The sequence below is a fragment of the Poecilia reticulata genome, linkage group LG7, assembly GCF_000633615.1.
Source record: "Poecilia reticulata strain Guanapo linkage group LG7, Guppy_female_1.0+MT, whole genome shotgun sequence".
Classification (NCBI taxonomy): domain Eukaryota; kingdom Metazoa; phylum Chordata; class Actinopteri; order Cyprinodontiformes; family Poeciliidae; genus Poecilia; species Poecilia reticulata.
In genome coordinates this window covers 9,294,126-9,313,933 of record NC_024337.1, presented here as the reverse complement: position 1 = coordinate 9,313,933, position 19,808 = coordinate 9,294,126, and the positions used below count along the sequence as shown (strand labels likewise).

The 19,808-nt window shown below is 38.9% G+C and overlaps 1 long non-coding RNA gene across 2 annotated transcripts in view; it reads left to right on the top strand.

The window, feature by feature from the left end:
• The window catches only part of LOC103467130 (uncharacterized), a 36,884-nt gene that overhangs the window by 14,199 nt on the left and 2,877 nt on the right, over positions 1–19,808 (top strand). Inside the window, exons 2-4 of one of the 2 annotated variants that reach the window (XR_001776753.1) lie at positions 4,641–5,013; positions 9,708–9,819; positions 9,926–11,066. This is a non-coding gene — a long non-coding RNA (uncharacterized LOC103467130). Of the gene's footprint in view, positions 1–4,640; positions 5,014–9,707; positions 9,820–9,925; positions 11,067–19,808 lie in introns of those variants that run through there. The other variant, XR_001776752.1, reaches the window with a different exon arrangement.

The window sequence follows — 19,808 nt, the reverse complement described above, 5'->3', positions numbered from 1 at the left end:
CTCCTCATCTGCATTCATCTTTCCTGACTGATCATCTGCGCTGCCGCGCTGCTCATCACCTGCGTTTTTCATCTCCTGTCAAATGATCTCTGAGACCGGCTTGATGCCCAGACCAACTGCTTCCTCCCGTCGATCTGTCAGCCTCGCCCTGTTTCGTGATCGTCCTTTACGCTTGCATACAACCCCAAAGCTCATCTCGCTGCATGGCTTTCTACTCCTCTGTCAAGAGTTTTTCTTTCCACCCGACCAATCCGGCACTTTTAGTCTCTCCGTCAGAAGTAATAACTTCTTTATTCCAGTCTTTCCCTCCTCGTCTCATTCTTTGTGCTTTCCACATTTGGTCATTTTACGACTGCAAAGCGAAGTATGGCGTATTGTGGTTTTTTGACTGTGCCAGACCGATTCAAGGTATCGCATACTTGGAAAATGAAACAGAAAAATCTGAAATGTGTGTAAATGGCTGCTTTTATTAGCAGAATATATAATATAGTGCAGCCAATGGTCTTATTAGTAAGCACTGAGGGATGGAAACCTCTTATCATGTCGCTTAAAAACGTAGTACAGTTTTAAACAAGTAGCAGAATCCAACTTAAAAAGTACCGTTAAACCAAAGTGACCAACACTGAGACGGTTTTAGGCAAAATTAAACGGGAACTAGTTGTACTTTAAAGTCTACCACAAGCCAGATCGGATTCAAATGAAACGTAAACTGAACTGTGAGTTGTACATGGCGGAGACAGCTAGCAGTCACACATCGCACCGTCCCTGCTGTTTAACACAGCCAGAGCCACCATCTTTGGTTCTTGCAGCATTGTGCTCCAGAGTTGTTTTTCTTTAGTACAAACAAGGAATTTAGTCAGAATTAAAGGGAAGACAAAGGTAGCAAAACACAGGGTAGTCCTGAAAGAAACTTTGTTTCAGAAGGTGTGAGGCTTCAGCAGGACATCACCCTCAGTCAGACGTGCAGCCATATCAGCTTTAAAAGTTGCTGAAAAGTGGTCTTTTCGTTTGCACTTATGCTATTGTGTCTAACTTTTCCCTGCACGACCTTCACCATCTTGTTGCTTGTTATTCTCTCCCTCCCTCTCCTTTCCCTTTAATGTCGGCACCATTTCTTTACCTCTTATCTATCATTTCCTTTTGTCTCTTTCTGATTGTCTTCTGCCATTAGCTCACCGGTCTCTCCCGCCTTCCATCTGTTTTTCTTTCAGGCTCTTCGCCTCTCCTTCATCCTTTCTCTTCCACCGTGTCCCTGTTCTCCTCTCTCCCTCTCTTTCATTGACATTTCTCTGTTCCTCTCTCGCCCGGTGTCTTTGTCTTTCACTCTCTGGGTCTCTCCACCATCTTTGGCTCTCCTTACCCCCCTCTCCATCACCGCCGCCGCTCCACTCCACTCCATCACCACCTTGCACACAGCTTTACACAGAGACTTTTCTCATTAATATTCTGCCTGTGTCAGTCTCCTTGGAGTTGTCTGAGGGAATCAAATCCACCTGCAAATTCATCTTTTTATTCTTCTTATTCCCCCTCCAACTCAAGGTCTTATTCGCTCCTTCATTCTTCTTCTCCTTTCTTCTGTGCATTGTGAGCAAAACTAGCAGTCAGAAAAATTTTCCATGATTTTATAAATACAGACATAAAAACGGGGCGCACCTTCATCATCAACCTAAAATAGCTCTTTAGAGCTGAATGTCTTCCGCTGGAAGCTATGTCCCCTAAAATAAAAGTTGAGGGCGTAACGTGGAAATGGGAAGTGGCGTGTTATAAATAAAAGGATATTACCAAACAACGACAGAAAACGACTTTCTAGTTACTCCAGTGGACGCGTGAAGCTTTTGTATTTTCTTTCCATTGAGATGTATTGTCAGTCACTGCAGGGAATCAAAGCAAATAGTGAAGAGGCAACTAATGCATGAGTTTACCGTGAATAGTTTTATTCTCCTGCGAGATAGCATTTCTAAAAAGGCCACGGGAGTACGACTCAGAAAGAGCGTGGACTCACTTATGAGCTTTCAGCTGCTCAGTCTGGGACAATATCAGGTGATGGTGGAGTGGAAACCCCCTTTTCCAGGCCAAGAATGGCCTTTCTTCTGGAGCACATTCAGCCTACTGGTCGACAAATAGGATGGTTTTGTTCTAAGACAAAAAAATAGAAAGTGAACCTTTTTTTTGCGAGGTCAAAAAAAAATGCCAATGAGGTTGGATCTATTCTTACTTCTTTTTTTTTTTTACTTTACTGAATTCTACAGAGTGGGCCATACTTTTCCATACATAGGAGAATGTGAAATGTATATTTCTTTTATGTTTCAGATACCCAAGAAGATGTGTTTGACAAAAGAGCAAAGAATTGAAATGATACTGATGGCTAGATTGGGAAGCAGTCGCATGGTTGCACAAAACTTTAACAGAAAACATGGAACGAGCATCACACACATGACACTGTGGCAAAACCTGTTTGCAAGTTTCGGAAAACTGGAAATGTTGCGGATCAACCACGAAGCGGTGCAAGACGTGCAGCGATTACACAGAGTCCCACACAAATAAAAACGATCGTAAAAATTTTAAATGTTTATTTTTTTCTATGTATGGAAATATTTGGCCCACACAGTATAAGATTTTATTTATAGACGTCAGAGTAAAGGGGAACACAATCCACACTTTGTATTAAAAACACTGAATATTTTATATCCTTTTTATTCTATTTGGCAAACGCGTGTTATTTTGTGTTGATCTATCACTTAAAATCATAATCAAATGCGTTGTGGTGTTTGGTAGTAATGTGACAAAATAAATAATAAATAATTTTACCTGGCCTTCGTCCCTTCATGCATTTGCAAACTGTGATGTGGCTCATTTTGTTTCTTTTGGAGTTATGGATTTTTCCTTCCTTCCTTTTTCCTTCTCTTCAGCCCATGTGGGCACAAATCTTGTTTCAAAGTAGCCAGCATCTTCACAAGGGCATTTGTTTTTATTTCTGCCCATTTCATACCTCAACCCGTTTATTGTGACTGTCTTCTTCCCGAATGATCTGATGACTGGCACCTTCAGGAAATTATACCAGAGGACGAACCAGATGGATGCTGATATTAATATAGACGTGTCAATTTAAAGTCCTAACATTGACACAGTGTTGATGTAAAGATACAGATGTAAGTCAGACCAGAAGTGAAAGTAAGTCTTCAGTATAAATAACCATCTGATCCAAACATGCCAGGCGTTTAAATCCACTGCATGTATAATACTGAATCCTCAAGAGCACTTAAAATGCTTCAATTAAATCGGTCATGTTCTTCTCACTATGTAACAAACACACACAGGAACAAACCATCAGGAATAAGGTTGAATACTTGTAGCAGCACGCTGTTGGTTTTTGTTAACGTCAAGGCAGAAGGGTCAGGGGCGTTCATTCAGATTAGTGGGTTAAAATTTGGATCCAGGTGACTGCTGGAGATAAAAGCTGCTCATATTCACAGAGCTGCCCATATTAAGTAAGACTTAGAGTCACAGCTAAGACATGAAGAGGTTTTCACTGAGACATGCGGTTTGGCTGCATAAGCAACAGGTTAGCCTCTGATTTCTGTTAGTACAACACTGAACTGCTGCAGTCACATTTTAGCACACTCTGTAGCGGCAGAGTTATCTGTCTGGTCGGGAGTTCAGAGTAAATGGGACCCTGCATTACATTATTAAGCAACTAAAGCTTGAGGTGGCAGCATCTTGCAGTTGCACTAAGTTAGTTCAGATTTATGCTTTTTGTTGATGTTTGTAGGTCATTTTTGTCTTTGGATGAGGCGATATACGTTTGGACAGTAATTCCTTCTGGTTTTGGATGCTGCGTGCAGCTGGAAGGATTTTCGCTCTTACTTTTTAACTTTTAAACTGTTGCTGTCATGTGTAACCAAGGCAACAAGGTATAATTTTTTTTACAGCTGGGAGCAGTTAATTAATATCTCCAAAGCTCAAATAATACCTGAAATACAACCACAAAAAGCTTTATGGGTGCAGAGCAGGACAGACCAAAGAGCAGGGAGAGACTGAGGAAGTTCAAAACATGTCTTCCATTGATCATAATGGTTTTTTTTAACCATACAGTCAGAAGAGCAGTTATAAAGGTCGATTTTAGCCTCACCTGACCAAAAGATGTCCTTCATACGTCTAATGTGGAAAATATCAAGTAAGCCTTTTGGCTTTCTCTCAACAAGTGACAAGAGTCACTTTTTGACACTTGTCCAAGAGGATCAAAATATCCACGTACATGACTAGCAGTTCTTCAACACCTCTGAAGCTCCTCCATATATAATGCAACTCTTGGCTGCAGCTTAGGCAGACTGCCATGGTTTGGTTTGTCATACACTTTAAAACTTATTTGATTTCTTATTTGATTAGAATCTCTTTGTGAGATCTTCAAATGTCCTCTAACAAACATCTAAAGCCCTTGCAGTTTGATTTCTACTGAGACTGAACTGTTCTCAGGTTGACTGTATTTTTTATTTATTTATTTATTTTTAGAGTAAAATAGGAACAGTGTATGTGCATGTCACACTTTCAGATTTTTATTTTTTGTAGAAAGCTTTTGAAAAAAAATCAGTAATGTCTCTTCCACATCATATTTATGCATTTCCTTGTGTTTGTACCATCAGACTACCAAACAGAAATCCTGCAACAGCGAAAGAAGAGCAGCCTACGCAAAGAACAATTACCGCAGCGACCTGTCTTGGCTTCTTCGTAATAGATCCTGGAGCTCCTTTGAGCTAATTCACACGAGGACGGGTAGCAGAGGCTCCGTGGTTGGAGATGAACTCCACGGACATCAAAGCCGCTTCTACAGCAGCGCCACAAGGAGAGTTTAGAGTCTGGAGTAATTAATGCTGGCACACAGAGACGTCTCTGTCCAAAGCTGCTGGGAGAGAACAGGGGCTTTGGTGGAAATACATATCCCACCTGTGGGGTGGTGCGGTGATTAGTGCTATCACCTCACAGCAAGAAGTTCCCCGCTTCAGACCTCGGCTTCAGGTATTCCTTTGGAGAATTTGCATGTTTCTTTTGTGGCTGTTTGAAACTTTCTTCTTTGCGCAGTCTAAAATATGAACACTTTTGGTTTGCTTCCACCTTATTAACTGAGTTTGCTCTGTGCATCTGAGGAAGCAGCTTATGGTTACTGTAGGATGGGATATGAGCAGTGTGATGAGTGCATCTGTCCAACGTTTGAAAAATATGAACCGGAAAGATGTATTCGTGTGTTCTGCATTTCACAGTCAGTTTAAGGTGAGTTTTATACAGAGAGGCTGCTGAGGTGTTACCTGTTTACATAATTTGTCATCAAAAAAACTATCAGAATACTGAATGGGAAAAGGTTAATTATGTTTGGTTTATTAAAAATCTGTTATGGCTTTTTAAAGAACATTTACCAAATGTAGCATCACATGGATAACATAATTCATTCGATCTAAATAGTCTCATCTAAGAGTTGCACAAATATAATTCTTCAAAGAAAATGCAGTAACACTGCAGCATATGTGTTTTCACAATTAAACCCTACCCTGCTGTTTACTCCGTGGCACACCAACCCCAACTCAACCCTGGTCTCCTACTGAGCAGACGGTATGCATGTTTTATATTCACTTTTTTCTGTTGCTCTTGGCAGACCATGTTGCATGCTGGGTGCACGTAATTCCTGGAGGCTTCAGAGATGGTGAAAAAAATTATATTTGGCAATAAAGCTTTGTGATTCTGACTCTGGTGTTAATCAGATTTTTCTTATCTTTCTGGTCATGTGCACTGTGTTCAGCTTTGTGGTCGTTCTCACTATTACTTGGATGTCATAAAAGGTGTTCCTCAAGGCTGTGTGTTAATCCCAAAATCTTCTGTAAATTAAATTCAAAATTTTTGGTCTGATGCATTTCTCCATGTCTTTGCTTTTGACATATTTATTATTTACCACTCTCCAAATATACTTGCCCTGGGATCTGTTGGTTGCGTTTGACGTTACTCTGTCGCATTGATTCACCTGAAATCGGTACCAAATGAAGAACAACTACGTAAATGAAAACAAATGGTGCTGTTATATGAGCTCTTATGTCAAGTTGACAAACTCCAATGGATTTTTCTTTTTTTTTTTTTACGAATGTATTTGTATTTAGTTGTGGATAACAATTCTTATAGGTCCTATACTGAACACTTAAAAACAAATTAATAAATAGTAGGACATTTCCTTCACAAGTGTCTCATGTTTTTTTTAATTGAATTGAAAATAATAAAAAAAAAAATCTTGTTGCAGATACATTCTTAAATAAATTAACAACAGTTATGTTATTTTTATTTGAATGCTGCTGTTTGCACTTTCAAGTCTGTCCATCCAAATAACCATAATTATTAAATAATAATATAAAACAATACTTTTGGAGCTGCGACATTCATTGCTTTACATTATTTTAGCTGTAACATCAATAAGGTTGTTATAATGCGAGAACCTTTTGTCCTTGCCTAGCTGGAGAGGAATATTTTCATTCACAAATAAATTACTACTTTGCTGCTGCTGAAATTAGTTCCCTATATGTTACTGAATCAGAGCAACTATAGTCTCCACTCGTGGTGTTTTATGGCAAACAATGTTCCTTTATACACGCAAGACTTGGTGAAAATGGCTTTTTCCTGTGAAGTCACTGTCCAGCCTAATTAGAGTGGATGACTTTAAGCCCATTTAAGGACAATAAAGAAAACATCAATGGATGGTTATTTCTTTTTCCATCCATTTATTGCAACTAATGCAGCACATTAAAACTAGAATTAACTAAATTATCAAGGGCTTGGAGGGAATCCTCCAACTCATACCGACCTACACCTTGTCAGGGGAAAAAGTTTATGTTCGTTAGTCCATCTTGAAAGAAAAAAGCAAAGATTTTTCACAAGATGTAATTTAATTTGTCCTTCTGGAGCAGCCCCTTGCTATTTTGTCTGATTACCCCTCCCATTGTCCACAAACAGGAGCTATCTCACATACGTCTTGGAAATCTGGGATTTTTCTGGTCCGCACATCGCCAACGTAAAGTCCAAAAATCAATACTGAGACATTCATGAAGTCATTAAAGCCTGAGGGCAGCTATTGCTTAGACACCAGAAGAGTGGCCTTGGACCAGAAGGTTGATGATTTGTTTCCTTGACTTATCTCTTTTTCAAAGAGGGGAGTTAATACCCCCCTGTTCATAGCAGAGGCTTTCAGTAAAACCACCACAACTCCCAACTGCTCAGATGGTATTGAATTCTGCATGTGCATTCTCTTATGTGTTTTTTATTTATCATAATGCAGGAATTATCTGTCTAATTTTGATGATTTCTTTACTTTTCTCTTGTGAATCTTGCCAAGGGTTTGTGGAAAGAAAACCAATCAGATTTGAATCTACATCATGATTCTCACAATGAACATTTTCACCTTTTGTCTCTGAGCAATCACATAATTCAGTGTTATTTTATTGGCATTTTATTTGCTGGACTGGAACATACAAAAATTAATTGTGAAATGTGGGAGGACATTTTTACATTGTTCTAGACGAAATGAGTAAAAAAATAACACAACTTTCCATTTGTTTACAAATTAATTTTCTTGTCAGATTTGCTACTACAATGTGTGAAGCAGAAGCTAGAAGAGAAGTTAATTAGTTTGAAGAGGCTGATTCCTGGTTGAATTTAGAGCTGCGTAGCTTCAAGTAAGATATTTGAGAGAAAAAAAAGGGACTCACATTTGGAGCAGACCTACTTCATCAGAAAAAATGGTCTATTGTTGTATAAAACGACCTTTCGCCAAGCTAGAACAGAGTATTTGTCATGGTTAATCAAGGTGAACAAGAACAATCTTTCTTTTAACTTACACAGAGCCACAGCTTCATGGAGCGGTCCATTCGCTCATCCCTCAGCACCGATGACCTCATGGGATTCTTTAGAAACAAAATGAATCCTTTAAAAAGTAAAACCGTGGGCTTCCTCACAAACATGATAAATGAGGTTGTATTAGAAATAAAATGTGTTTAGGGTATATACGGTGTTGGCTTTCTGACACACAAACTGCTTTACATGCAGGTTGGAAAGTTCACTTCTGGTCTCGTCTGACCAGAACTTCTTCTTCCTACAACCATTACTTTCTCCTTATTTGAAGGTCAGGTGTGTGGAGTTCACTGACAATAGTTGTTCTCCTAACAAATTGTCTCATCTGAGCTGTGGACCACGACACCTCCTCTTAAGTTACCAAGTGACTCTTTGCTACTTCTCTGATCAACCCAACACTTGGCCAATCTTTTATTTCATAAGATTCCAATGTCTTGGTGGGTTTACAGATCCATTTATGGATTCTACATTTTTCATAACCTAAACATGCAATAAAATTCTCATAATCTTTAACCTTGACCGTGTTGTGTGTTCCTTGGTCATCTATATAAAACCCCTATGACCTTCATATTTGCACTGAAATTAAATGACATGTTCATAAAATCTATTTACTAATACACTGACTTCTGAAAGAAGCTTTTTTAATTGGATTTTCTCCAGAGTAGAGGAGAATTATATCACATTAAGTTACCTCTACTGAGCTAACATTTTGAAATAAAAGTGCTTTTGTAGGTATTTTTACTGTTCCTTGAATTATATTATTTTGAATATATTCAAAATAATATATTATTATTTTGAATATAATATTTTCAAAATAATAATATTTCATGTATTGCAAGTAAGAGTGCAATACATTCAAGTATTGCACTCTTACTTGAATGCAATATTTGGTTATTCTATCCACTTTAGTCGCTCCTCCGAGTCAAGAACAAGCACCAAGCAAGCATCAGATGGAGACAGACACCCACACAGACGTATGGCACAAGCTGTATCTACACAAGCTGCTTGGTCCTAATGATACTTTCTGTCTGCAGAGCTTTCTGTGCCATTTGGACAGCAAGTTAAAATGGTGTATACAGCTGATCTCGTTACTGGAAGCAGGACTCGCTATATGTTACCTACTGTTAATGTTTGGATCTATGAGTTTTGAGACTAAACCCTGTCAGAGGAGAGTCTTGTTGATCTTCCCAGTGAGGTTTGTCTGTCTTTAGATGTTGGTTTCTGATACTTTTGGTTGTAAAAACAAAAACAGGTAAAGTTTTTTTTTGCAGGTGTTTTTCTGCCCTAATTTAAATAATAAAGAAGTTATTCACACTAATTAATTTTTTTTATCTTATTATTAGGAAATCATGATAAATCAGATTTTATAAATGTGACTGTCAGATAACATCATTTCTGAAAAAGGATGACTTAAGTAACATTTGAGTTGTCTTTTAACCAAGTAATTGTTGGTACTTTGTTGACAACTTCTCTTGGCACGGATAATCTTTGACTAGTCCACTCAACAGTCCAGGGGTAAAAGATTAAAAATGCTTTTATACAATATTTAATAAAATAGGCACCATATTTTAAAAATCCTTTATCATTTCCCCTTCACTGTTTATGTGCCACTATCACATTAAATCCCAACACAAAAGCTTGAAAATGTTCAGCTGTACAATCACAAAATGTGAAAAAATAAATAAAAAATATTCAGGCACTGCATATTCTCTCAAGCAGGATGAAAAGAAATGCTTGAGCATGAAAATCTTTGCCTCCTATTTGAGCAGGTGTTTATCAGGACCTGGACTCCATCTGTCTCTCTAACCATCCCTGCTTTGGCTCTGCAGCACAGCGCTTCAATCAAAACAGGATGCAAAACAGAAGCCATTTTCCCATTGTGTGGACGTTCCAGGATGGCAGGAGATCTCCATGAATATGACCTGAAATTGCGCGCCGCTGGTGAGTAAATTTAGCCGGCCGAGAGCAGACTGCGCTCCATCATTCCACCTCTTCCTCCCTCCCTCCCTTCTCCTCCTCCTCCTTCTCCTCTCTGTCTTTCTGACAGGCCAGTGAGTCTCCTGGTGAGAGCTGACCTTTCTCCTGAAGGAGAGACGGAGCGAGAGGCGGCAAATGAAGCGAGAGGAGGAGTGATGGGGCTAAATGAGTGAATGATAATTCACTGGGATCGACAGATAATTGTAGGAGAGAGATGCATGATGTCGGGATGGGCGGTGAAGTGAATGAGAGACGTGGTAATGTGTTTGCGTGTGTTGAGCATCACACTTGGTAAAATTTGAAGAAAAGGAGGAGTGTGTGTGTGTGGAGGGGGGCTGCCATATGCTCATTGTAAAGTGTGTGTGTGTGTGGGGTGAACTGATGGCAAATAGAGATATTTGGAGCGTTTGTCTTGGCATCACACTGGGAGAGGCTGTCTGCTTCTGTGCATTATGACATCAATGGTTTACCCTCAAAAAAATTACACACACACACGCGCACTAAAGCACAACAGTGAGTACAGCTGGTTAATACACAGTTGCTGCTTGGCTACACCCAAAGCATGCATTTACATGAAAATGCACACATGATTGCAAGCTGCAGGTGTATGGCACTTAGAAACGCACACACACACACTTCTTGCTGCAGTCCTCGGTATACACGCAAATTTACACACATCGTCAAATGCAAACGCACTCAAGTGGAGCGAAAAGAAAACCTGTTAACACTCTCAGAGGGAAACGTGCTAGACGCTGAAGTACTTGGGAACAAATTGTAGAGTGGTTACACAGAACTATGCATGTTTAAAATTCTGTGCGGGAGATTTTAAGCTGAATGCATACTGACCCGCTGGGACTTAAAAACGGGGAGCGAAAGAGGAAGAAGGATCCTCAGAGTGATAAAAACCAAAAGCTGGAGATGGTTTAGCGATATAAAAAATATATTTTTACAGCAAATTAACAATATCTGGAACTTAGCTTTGAGAAGTAAGTGAAATAACACAAGACCAGAGAGGAGGACTCTATTGAGTTCACCCCATGGTTCTTTGAAAACCAACTTACTGGTCCTGAGATGCTATTTTCTGTCTTTAAAACCGTTACCTTTATTAGTTAAGCTAAAAAAATGGGGGAAATGAGCCTCAAAAGATCAAATCTCTAACTGTTCTCTTCATAAAGTTTTGCAGATGTATCTATTTTACCCGTTTCATCTGAGGGATGGGCAAGTTTCATATCGTTTATCATTCATTGTGATAAATTACTTATCATGATGAGAATAAATTCCAATTAATGATATTTAAAAAGAACAAAAACTGTCTGTATCGTTAGTTTTACTATTTCCTCCGCTGATTGTTCAATATCAATAAATTAGAAAATATGTTTAAATGCAGTTACTATGTGCCGCTTAGTGATACAAATCAGACTTCTTTATGTGGCTGGTGTCCTAAAGAAGGAATTTTTTATTTTTTTTCCCAAGAGCAGAATTTGTGTTTGTGGGGTTGTGATTGGTGTGTCATGCAGTACAGTTACCTAAACAAGAAGAAATAAATAGTTCTTACAGTCAGTTTTATTGTAATCACAACAGCACCACAAAACATTGCATAAATAATAAAACTTTGAGTCCATATTGCCTACTGCTAGTTCATCCTACGACTTTAGAAGTCTGAATGATTTCTGTTTGAATTGTTGCTTCAATTTTCTGTTCTCAACAAATATGATATTCACCTATAGCTGCTGTTGCCCTTTCCGTAACATCAAATCCATTCTCCTCTGACCTCCGTCATCAACAAGGCGTTTCCACTAACCGCTCGCCGGACATTGTCTCTTGTTCGGACCAGTCTCTGCAAACCGCAGAGATGGCCGTGCCTGAATAATCTCTGCAGATCAGACGAGTCTGAAATCAGCAGACCGGCCTGTCTGACAGCAACAGCCACGCCACGTTCAAAGTTACATGAACTCCTCTTCTTCCCAACTCTGATGCTCAGTTTTAACGTCTGCAAGTTGTCATCCCCATGTCTTAGATCCCTGAATGCGTTGAGCTGCAGCAGTGTGACCTGAAAAGGTCTGGAAGACCTTCAGAGAACCAAGCGCATTACTTTCATAACTCCTGCAGACATGAAAGTAAGGAAAGATTTTAGAAAAGTACTTTACTCGCTTTGTCACCGGTCTGTCTCTCTGCTGTCTGATAAAGTCTAAGCTCTTTTAAAAGATGTTTATCAACTTCTCACTTTTTTGTTTCAATTCTAAAGATTTGAAAGATTTGTGTGGTCTGACACATCCAAGACGCCAATACTTATCAAGCTCTCGTACGCAGATGCTAACCTGTCTTTATTCCTCTTTAGAGGCCGCAGACACTTTAAACCACTATTTGATCCAATGCTGAAGTTTGTATGCATGAAACGCGGAGTCATCAGTTTCTTCCATTTCTTGGTAAAAGACTGCACTGGCTGTAGGCTAACAAAGTTGAGAGGATTAATGCAGTCCTTTGCAATAAAGATTCAAAGTTCAGCACCTCTAGCCCAAGGGCAGTTCTCTCATTTGCAAGAATGTTTTATACATAATATGGAGGTCTGGCAAAGACAAAATCAACCTAATTGTCATCCCAATGGCCACATTCCATGGAAAGGATGCAGACGTTCAGCAGGAGCAGGTTTTAATAAGCCGTCTTTGGAGTTCGAATGGGCAGTTAGCTGGTGATATCGAGGCGACTGCAGGGTTTGGGTGTAATGGCTCTGCGTTATCCGGTTGCTGTCAACGTTTCTTTTTTTCTTATTTGGGCTGGTGAAGTAAATGTAAGCTATTATAATGAGCCCCAGACACAAAGGTGTGTGCTGTGGTGTATCTATGTTTGAGACTCTTATTTGAAATATGAAAGGAAGTGGTTTTTGAGCGGACCGACTGACAACGGTTGGTTTCGGAGCCTTCCTCACCATTTAAAGGATTCGTGTGGGTGCGTTTTGGGTAATTGGAGGACAAAATAAAATAAAAAAATAAAACATAAACCGAGTGACAGGCAAGATTCCAACAATTGGTTAACCCTGTGAACATACCACAAATGGCTAAAAATTTCCTGCAATTAGGTTTTTTATCTGCACTAAACAATATAAAATGTGATCAAAGCTTAACTGCTTTTCTTTAAAACCAAGTTTAAAGGTTTAAGAAACACAAAAGATTTTGTTTTTTTGTTAGCTTCTTAATTTTAGGATTGTGCAGATGTAAATTATTGGTCTTACCTGGACTGAAATATTCCACCCTGATGATTTTCATTCTGCTGTGCTGCTTTACCCTGGATGACTTGCTGCCAGCATGCCTGGGTGGGCCCCATATGGGGGAAAGGAGGGCAGACATATGGGTTCCACATGGGTTTGACCATGTAGGGGCACCTAAATGGGCAAACCCATGTGGGCCCACCACCATGTAGGGCCCATGTGGGCTGTGGCCCTACATGGGCAAACCCATGTGGGGCCACTGTGGAACCCATGGACAAACCCATATGGGACCCATCTGGTCTGCCCTCCTTTTCCCCTTATGGGCCCCACCTAGACATGCTGGCAGGGAAATGTCCAGCTGGCAGCTTGTGACCTTAAACTCAAGCACACTTGAGTCATACAGCAGGCCGACGATCCAGAGCACATCACCAAGCCCTCGCTTGAACGTCTCAGAACTGGAGAGCAAATAAAGAAAATTCAATGGGGAGTATTATATAAAATTGACTTTTTTTGAGCTTCATGTTACTTATATTCATCTCCTGAAGATAGAAAACACAAGACAACATGTTGCAGCTAGAAGAGTTTCCAGTGATGTACAGCTCCTGCTCTCTGTATCCCTGTTGGTTTCTCTACCTGTTGGCACATTGGATGTATTGCTGCAGTCACTCACTGAATCAGAGGTAGACAAAGTGAATAAATCACAGCCTCTTGTCTGAAAATATCTCCTGGTGTGCTGTAAACATCTTAAGCTGATGATATCTAACAGAATAAAAGAGACTGAAGGAAGGTTTGTTTTTTTTTCCCCCTGATAATCCTCGGGTGAAGTCGTGTTTCCTAATACTATCCATCACCTCATTCCATGGAATGTGTGTGAAACAGATTGTGTGAGATACTGCGAGTGTGTGTGTGTGTGTGTTGGGGGGGCGGGGGGGGTGTAGAGCTGAATCGCAGAGATAGAGGAGAGAGGAAGAAAGACGGAGAGAAAGAAAGAGAAAGTGAATCATTCCCCTGAACAGACCACCTCGACAGCGTGATATCAGATGCATTATTTGATGATTGGATCGCTGGCTACAAAAGCTGATAGATCTCCGCCTGAAATTGATTTCTGTCTGGATGTGACTCACACATACACACGCACGCACACGCGTGCACGCACACACTAAAGGCAGTGAAACAGAAAGCCAGGAGAAACTAATTACCAGTTCACAGAGAGCCTGAGAAGCCTGAATCTGAGTGAAAACACCTGAAGGACTGGCGGGCCGGCAACTAGAGACAAAATAAATTGGGAAATTAATGTTCTATTATTGGAGCGGGGATGTGTGTAGGCCGGTGGTTTCTCTCAGATGGATGGTTTGATCACCTCCAGGGTTGCTTTCGGTCATTTCAGGGGCAGTTTCTATTGAACTCTCAGGCACACTGCCAGTCAAACTTCAAATGGCTGTTTATTAAAGTGTAAACGGCAGCGATCAAATGATTTTCCCGTTGCTTCTGGCTTGTTTAGGGTTTCATTCATTTTAAGCAGCACAGTGCCTTAGGTCCGGACATTTTCCTACTCTGTGGTCATCAGACTGTGCTCAGAAATGCCACATTCACCTTTTGATGCCAGCCGTATCACTTTTGAAATCTACGTGTTTGCGATACTTCTACCTTCTTAACAAAGGTAGCACTAATTTAATACAGCAGACCCCCCAAGTCTGCTGTATTAAATAAACATTTTGGACTTACTTTTTCACAGTGTATCTGTGCATACTTAAAAATTCTTAAATGTAAAAATAAGGCCTTAAAATGTCTCAAATTCATTAAGAAAAAGTAAGTTGACCTTAATAGTGACAGATCTTAACTTTTGTTGTGGCAGGACTATTTAATCTTGTTCATTCCAGTTTATTTTTCTGGCAAGATTATTCTGAGATGCAGGCAAACATCTTCGCTCTGTTCTGCGACTCGAGGCGGTCGAGGCTACTGCTAACTAGCTGCTAACTTTAGCCTTTTCAGGGGTAAGTATACATTTATCGCTGAAATGTTACCCGCAGCGTTTTGATTGCAAGATGCCTTCTCCACCTACTCCTTTAAATATTTTGTATAAAGCATCCAAGAATATATGTCTTTTTCTAATAACAGTCTTTAAAGGATTAAAGTACAACTAAAACCATTTGTGGAAATGAGGATTTCTGGTGTGGAAGTGGAAGGTGGGGGCTTTTATTCTGCTGAGTAATTCACTCACCTTCATTTCAGACAATAGTCTTAAAAATAAATGATTTTATAATAGTACTAATATTACAAAACATTTGTTTTAATGTTGATAGAAGCTGTACGTACATTTTTCCCTCATAGGTTTTTACTGTTGAATTTCTTGACTTGTTCGAAGAGCACACAACTTTATATATCATATGTGCACAAGCAGAAATTTGCATGCCAACATGTTAGCTTGCATGGTGTGAATATGAAATATTTGTGGATGTGGGATTTGTAGATAATCAAATGTCTGATCAGTTTTTACATTTTGATGAGTTCTGCTGATTTCATCAAGGTCTGCTTTGACAGAATAAATTGCCATATATGACATTTCCTATTTCTCACTTTCAGTTGAAGTTATGACCCAGGAGGGGCCAAAATTTTTTTTTCATTTTAAACTATTTACTATTTTCCAGAGGGTTTTTTTTTTAGTTTGGAAATAAACAACATTTGTCATTGTTTCTGTCAAATTTCTGTCTGAGCAGAATGAACAGATTATTTGATTAACTACATTCGAAAAGATAATAGACAAAGTAAAATTATGAAAAGCTTAATCTTGTGGATCCTGTCTCTTCCTGTAATTCAAACTGTTGGTGGTTTTAGGTTGTGGGGCATGCTAATTATTTATAAGGTTTTACGAAAAACAAGTAAGGGAAACAAGCAAATTTTAGACATTACCACCAACTGACAGGAAAATGAGGCAGAGGTTCAGATTTTGTTCACAATAACAACTTGCTATGCCATCTAATGTCACAAAATATAAATAACAATTGCCCTGATGTGCAGTAACATTTTTTAGCTTTTTGATAACAATTATGAATCCATTTCCTGTCTGGGAGGTGTTTTTCTCAGCCTAGTGACAGAGGAAAAGCTGTTCAGTAACTGGATTAACTTCTAAAAGGCTTTTTTTTTTTTTTTTTACATCCAAGCGCAAATCTTTCAGATAGGAAACATTTAACAGAAGTTAGAATTTGATTCAGTTTTATTCTGACAGGTAAATTACTTAACAAGCCTTTACTCAGATGTCTAAACAAAAGCTTTAATTTCAGAACAATGAAGACAGCAGAACCTGTTTTCGCCTTTGAGAGTAATTCAAAAAAATGTTTCCAAAGGTTAGCATGAAAACACGCATCCTTACCACAACTGTAGACATTTTAAGTACTTTCAGCTCAGAACCATGCCGCTCAGGCATATAATTGTTTGCACTTTGTTAAATATGGCAACAATTGCTCATTGCTTATTAAGGGAGTGGGCGGAGATTGGAGACACTGGGATGTTATAGTTTTTGAAAAAATGAAATCTATGTCCACTCTTTGCGACTTCCCTTACAATTTCCAGAAAGTATATTTAGCCAAAAAGGAAAACAGCTACTCACTTAATTTCTTTCACATCTACAATCAGAACAACCATTAAAATTTTAAAAACCATTGGATCTGTTGACAAACGAGGCTGGACAAGGACATGGGCTTATCTGGCCACCAATTCACAGCAAGCAAAGAGGGAAGAACCAAAAGCTCACCATTAGAGATCTACAGGAAACTATGGTTTCAAAAACAACCTCTAAATTTGCATTTTCTTTCCTGCCATTGCACATAAACGTGGAGTTTTCTGAACTCAGGCAGGACTCCAACAGAACCCCCATGCTTTGATCAGATGAGATAAAATCAAGTTTTGTTTTTTGCCACAAAGAAAAAAAATTAACAAAATGTCCCTTTTTCTTGATGTTGAGTATGGTGTAGGGTTTATGATGCTGTGGGCGCGTTCCTGCTCAAACGGACCTGAGAACCTTTTTGGACTGTATGGAATCACGGACTTAATGATATACCAGTTGACTTACAATAAAAATCAAGTAAAGTTTTTATTTGTAAACTTGTAAACTGTAAATGGGTTATCGACGGGAAAATGATTCAAAACATCTGGCCGAGTCAGCACAAAAAGGGTTCACAAAACAGAAAATCAACCTTCTTCCATGGTTTTTAGTCAGTCCTTGACGCTAAATCCTTCAGAAAACAAGTGATAACTTGTTTTCTGCAGAGGGGGGAGCAAGTGGTGCTTGAGCACCTGCCCCTTTTGCTCCTTGGCCCCCAAGTGCCCTTTTGGTCAATGTTTATTTATTTATTTTTTCTTGGGTATTTTTATTTTCTAAGCCCTCTTCTGACACATAATAACATGTACTAAAATTATTAGTTTTTTTGTTGGGTTTTTTTTGTACAACATAATAAGCCGGTCACCTTGTTACCTTTGACCTTTTGCCCGTGACGCATGACGCAGTTGCCTCTCGCGCAGTGCGATAAGGCGGCTAACTGGAGCTAAACGTAGCGAACGTTCCAGATTACAGAACAGTTTTTGGTGAATAAAAAAAAAACGTTTTTGGTGAATAAAGTGGAGTAACTTGCTACTTGTCAGATGACGGAAAACGTTGAAGTATCGTTTCTGCTTCAGCTCGGAGTCGCGGTTTAAGCAGAGAGGTAATGAAATACAACAGACACTGACAGGCCTCTGCGTCTGCCTTTCTCTGAAGAACTACTGAGCGGGAGGAGACAGCCAGGTGAGGAGAAACTGTTCTTATCTATCGATTCACTATTTTTATCATACAGACATTAGGCTGTTGTTGATGTGCTATGAGCTAGCTGCTAGCTAACGACTTTGCTAGCAAAGCTAGATAACTAAAAAGCTTCTCCCCTGTATCGTTAATGATATCAGTCATTCTTTAGTATTTATTATGCAATAAGGGCACATCGTCCGTCCAAAACCGATCATCTCCATAATGGATATATGTCCAATCTTCTAATTTCCTTTGCTGCATAATGTACATTGCATTTATCCTAGCTTTAGGTAAATGTATCTTGAAGGAGAATAGCACTTAAATAAAAGTCCAACAAGGATATTAATTTAGAATTAAAAATAACTCACCCTGAATTACCATGATAGATATAATGAATGTAATAAAAGTGACATTAATGAAGGGGAAAAAATGATTAAGTAAGTTTAGGGTCTGGTTCGCAGAGTATTAAGTAATTTTTTCCCCCCAATTATTCAATGAAATAAAAAAACTAACCTCAGTTAAGTAAAATAAAATTGTCATCAAAACTTTTGGAATTGTAATGATTTCTCTTTTTAAACAAAAGGTTTTGTTTAAAAAACTTTTTTAAAATTAAATAACTAATTTTTATCTCGTGAACTTAAAAAGTTATTTGCCAAACATAAACTTTTATTTGCACACATCAGAAATCTTTTGTTGCGATTTTAGACCCTGCCCCAGACGTCATGAGAGAATCACAAGCAAAACTTTGAGTCACAAACAAAAACTTAGAATAGCAAGAAAAGATTTCTGACATGCGCAAATAAGTTTTGGCAAATGATTTTTTTCACTTCATGAAACAAAAATGTGTGATTTTAATTTTCAAAAAGGTTTTTTTCATGGTGACATGCATTAACAATTAAATTTTTGCTTTAGTTTTTTTCTTTTTTCTGCAGTTCTACATTAAAGTTTGATGCAGTTCTGCTTTCCTGAATGGACCATCTTCATCTCCACTGCAAGTGAAGCAAACAGGCAGCTCTTTTTTATAGATTACAGTACACTAAAAGGTTGCATTGTGCCCTTGTTTATATTTTTAATAGTGTAATTTTGTAAAGATGTAACCACCAGATATGTCTGGTGGTCCAGCTCTGATTTACACATCTTGCTAAATTGTGGGTTTGAATATTGCAATACTTTCCTATAACAAAATAGACATGCAGAAAGAAATTACTAATAAAATATCTTACATAGGCATAGTTGTATGCTTTATATAGAGATTTTACCTTAGCTTTGATTGTATATCTCACAATTTTGTAATTTATCATTGTTTATTAAACTTTGAAAGCTGAGAGGCTTTGTTAATATTCTGTCCTAGAACGCTGTTAGATGTGCCCTTTTTTTGGGGGCACCTGCCCCTTTAGTGGTCTCTGCACGGCCCTGATAACAAATTAGGAAACACGGAAGAAGACCTAGGACTCTGGAGGATGTAGAGAGGAACGTCCAAAGACTCCTCACTGTGAGTGCCGTTCTCTTGACAAACCGGGTTTATTAACAGGATCACCTGGGCACCTAACGGTGTGTACTTACAGAATTATGAATAACATAATATTTCACCATAATTTGGACAGTGGAACCCAGATGGAATAATTTAATGACGAATTAAATGTGTGACGACTGGTTGGTAGAAGTGAACACTTGCTAAGTTGTCTGTCTTTAATAGACAACAGATAGGAAACTGTTTTAACCTGCATCTTGACAATTCAGGTGAATAAACACATTTATAGCATATAGTTGCAATAGTTGCACTCTATAGAGACAAATATCAGACAGCACAGACATTAAGAGGCTGATATAGGAAAATGTCCAATCTGTCAAGAAGGCGATTAGCGATCTTTAGGTTCCCTCTCTGCAACATTTCATGTCCCGGCCGTGTAGGATAGTAACATTAGTGGTCATGGTGATGCTGCTGTATCACCCTGTGTGTGTGTGTGTGTG